Raw genomic sequence first — 4567 nt, 5'->3', positions numbered from 1 at the left:
CTGAATCTGGCTAGTCAATTTCTTAAGCTCATCGGCCAGGTTCCTGTTAAGTAGGTCCTTTTTATCAGACTCGGGTGTGCCTGGGATAGATTGGGTGGAGTATGGCATGGTCCCCATGTAGATGGGGGTGTTATGGTGGCCTGGTGTGTGGGTGTGAAAATGGTCATTTGTGGAGTTTTGAGGTTTTGGGATGAGTAGTGGAGTGTTGTTTGAGATATGGCAGGTGTTGCATTGGGTTTTTGATGGAATAATGTGATGGTGAGGAGCAGGATGGTTCTGTTGCTTTGGGATATTCTGCGGCGGTGTAGGGTTTTGAGTGTTGGGGAAATTGATATCTGGGTTGCTGAGGGAAAATGACAGGTTTGCTAGATTCCGAACCTGATCAAGCTATTCTTGGAATTTCAGCATCTTCTGTTCAAGTTGGGATATATTCCCCTGAGGAACCTGAGTACCATGGCCATTATTGGCCTCTACCCGTTTGGTTGGATTCTCCTTCCTAATGTTGTTTAGATCTTCCATTTTGCTTTTGTTCTTGTTTCTGACAAGACTAAGAGGAGGAGTGGGTGGAGGGCCCCTGAATCTTGTGAAATAAGATGATGATGCCAGAGTGCATGAACTAACCTTTGGGGGAGGGGAATAATAAAACAAAAATAAAGCAAAGGTAATCAAGTTAGTGCAGATCATAAAAAGTGTTGCAGTATTTAAACACATAGTGCGGAATGTAAAACATGTCCTAATCTGTAAACCTCTTTGTGCCCGAGGTAGGCCTAGAGGCAAATTGATTTGGAGAACTTAGAATGCTAAATGCCTCATTTTATTGATAAAAAATAAGATGAATCCCAAATCGACACTAAATAAGCAGGAAATAAAAGTCACTAATGACCATACCTTTCATACAAGTAGTCGAAAGGAATGTATGATTCCTTCAGGCATGTCAGTTCTGTATTCTTCTTCAAACCCATCATTTTGAGCAAACCCCTGCCTTTATGGTTCTCAGGCATTAGCAAAACCAAAGTTTCCCATACTAAATCGGCCAATCCTCCTATCTCCTCCAACAAAGGCGTCATTTCAATGTCCCCGAAGCGGAACACGGCCCTTTCACAATCCCAGAACAGATTAGCAGCTTCTATGATCTTGTTGTTAAGTTGGAACTCCAGGAGGGATGGTAGGTTTCCCAAGTATTTTCGTACGAGGGTTTGATCACTAGAGTGTAGATCTTTCCACTAGCTTAGCAATCTTGGGTGGATGTTGGTGACCATGCCGAATCTGGGGACTTTGTGCCTCATATTTCTGCAAGACAAATATGGTTAGGCCCTTACCCCCACCGGACTCGACTATTTAACATCAATAATTAGCACGAAGCATTTAGTTCTCCAAATAAATGCACAGAACGTGATGATGTACGTTTGGGTTTAGGGAAACCCAGTGGACTTTTAGACAAGGCTATCTTAAAGGATCATTATGCGGACAACATAACTGACCTGGCTAGGTTTGATCATGATGCATGCACAATTTAAACAGAGTAAGGTTTCTATGAGGTTTTAGACTGGTACCCTTCAGCAGACAACTCAAAGGTGAAGGCACGGAATCGTCGACTGCACCACTGATCGACTGATTTTACCGCAAATACGCCTTTCCAAATTTAGGGGGTAATAATATAGGAAGAGTGCAACCACTCATTAAAAGTGTTGCTATAGTATTTGTTCATCACGAGTGGAGTATGATGTTGAGCATGATTATGCAATAATTAAAAGCATGTATTTGCACGTTAAGAAAGCGATAAATACAACAGTTTCATAATTTAAAGCAGTAATAAAGGAAAGAAGAAAAGAAGACAAGTCAGTTTCGTAATTGAAGAAGGAATTAAATGCTTAAAGAAATTTAAAAAAGTAATTGCACATAAGGGGGGGGGGGGTTACAAATTCACAAGAACAATCTGAAATGTTAAAAGCCTAAAGATCCCCAACAGAGTCGCCATGCTGTCGCGCCCCCTTTTTCCCTCTTTACATCGAAAAATTGGGTTTATAACATTTTGGGTATGGGACAACTCATTCCTTTTGGGAACTGGGTTTGCATTTGAAGAGTCACCACCTAATGATTTAAGGTACATTACGACACTTATAGGGTTCATTTCTAAGTTTGTTTGATAACCAGAGATAGGGTAAGAGCTTGAAATTATTCTAAGGGGAAGGTGTTAGGCACCCCTCAGGATCCACTAGTGTGGTTCCCGGCTAGACAGTTTTTGAATTTGTATAATTAGAAAATACATAAGTATAGACTCAAATAGTAGGGAATTTAATTTTTAAACACATAAGCGTTTGAAAACAATTATTAAAAGGCGAATTTTTGAAAAAAAGAGTTATAGTTTTACAAATACTTGAGAATGTAAAAGGGAGGGGGGTCCTAGGCTTGTTTATAATATGGATCACATCAATGCGATACCCGGTATGACACTCCTCAGAAGAGGGGATACACGTGATATTAGTGTACCGGTTATTATATCCATATCTACCCTTCCCACCTCGTTAAGGTATCAAAGCACGGATTGGTCTCGACCTCTATTGCACGCTATTACCCATCCCATTCCTATCAGTCTCGGAGGGATTTAGGACTACTATTCCTATTAGGGGGAGGATTTTAGGCTGACTCTTAGGTTTTAAAGGTAAAAAGGCTAAGGCGATGTCACACCTCCTTTTCTCCTTACACCACCGGAAGGGAGTATATGAGGGAGTTTTTTCCAATTTAGGTTTCAATCGAAACGAGATTATTTATTTAAAATTTAGAGTCGCCACTTGTGATAATTTATGGTGTCACAAGTCACCGGTTCAAATCCCGAATCGAGAAAAATATTGACTCTGTATTACAGTCCGCGAACCAGAAATTCGGGTAAGGAATTTTGTTAACCCGGGAGAAGGTGTTAGGAATTCCCGAGTCCCGTGGTTCTAGCACGGTCGCTCAACTGTTAAATTGGTCCAGTTACCGAATTTTAGTACAAATTTTAAACCTATGTGCATTTTAGCTTTAAACCGCTTTTAAATATTTTAAGGAAGATTTCAACATCATTTAAAACACGTCTTTGGACCTTGCCAGATGAAATGCACCCGCAGTCCGAGACATATTTTATTTAACGTTGCTAAGATTTGGATTTGGGTCACATGAAATGCACACCCGAGTTTAGGAAAGTAATTTAAATTACGCGCCCAAAGCAACTACGCCTTTTCAAGTTCGCGAGGGCCATGGAAATTCAACTAAATGGCACACCTCGATTTCTAAGGGTTAAAATATGCAAAATCAATGACATGAGGGCCGTGCATTTTTAGGTTTTGTTTGGCACGACACTCCTCAAATTGTTTCAAAGGGTTTTATTATTCGGAGTTGTTATAATCAGGTCACCTGAAATGCACCCCCCGAATTTCTTATCCACCAGCTTCTATCACTTAATTCGACAAAGCATCGAACATTCAACATTCGTAATTGGTCATCACATGTATACAACAAATTGGTTTATCAACAAGAATCCGAGCAACTCCTTAATCTGATAATCTAATAATAAATGACAAAACAACTAATAATCTAGTGATAAGCAAACAAGACTTGATGATATAAACTTAAAAAAAGATAACAAATATATTACTACTACTTACACGGCAAGAAGTTAAAGTGAGAAAACAAAACTGATGCAACGAAAATGTATCGAGAATACTCACAGATGAACCACAAAGAAAATATGTCACGAGTTGCTCTTCGACTAATAAGAACAAACTCTGATTTGTTTACAGCAACTTCGAGTTTCAGCAGCTCAAACTCGACGGAAAAAATGAACAGCGTTAACCATAGAACGGAACCAATCATATGGCAACCTCCATGTGACTCAAACTCACAAACGACTCCAGACTTCAGCTAAACATCCATGTTTCGGAAACTAAGAATCAAATCAAGGACGAGGAAGACGAAACATTTTCTGTACTGTTTTTCGACTTTCTAAAATCTCAAACCTGACTTACGCTCGTTCCCTCACTCTGTTCGTATGCGTGACTGTATGTGTGCTCGATCTGATAGGGTTTTCTGGTTTTCCGACGAGTTCTGTGATGAGGGAACGACTGGTTCACCAGTGATTGTGACGGCGTTGAAAGAGTGGAGGAGTTCCGGCATTTTTACGTGGTGTGGCTGGATCTTTTTGGTCTTAAGGTGCTAGGGTTGGATCTTATGTCTTCATGAAAATCTTCAGCCTTTCCTTTTTCGAAAAATGGCGCCTGGATTTCCTTGGTTCAAAAATGGCTGAAGATATCGTTGGGGTTCCGATGGAGAAGACGACCAGTGGAAGGGTCCTGCGTTGTGAAAAAGCTGCACAACTTTTCTTCCTTTCAGCGTTCTCTCTCCTCCTTTTTTGATTTTTCAGCATTACTCTATAGGTAGAGTGTAGGTTGAGGTGTATTTTTGTGTATTTTGCCCATTAGTCCCTAGGTCTTTTGTGTATTAGGTCCTTAGGATCTTTTTTGTTTGTTTTTATTCCAAAGAAGAGTCTAGAAGGGTCCCTAGGTTTAATTGACTAATCCGAATTGAGCCA

Source organism: Nicotiana sylvestris, chromosome 8 (assembly GCF_000393655.2).
Source record: "Nicotiana sylvestris chromosome 8, ASM39365v2, whole genome shotgun sequence".
Classification (NCBI taxonomy): Eukaryota; Viridiplantae; Streptophyta; class Magnoliopsida; order Solanales; family Solanaceae; genus Nicotiana; species Nicotiana sylvestris.
Note: the sequence above shows the minus strand (reverse complement) of the source record.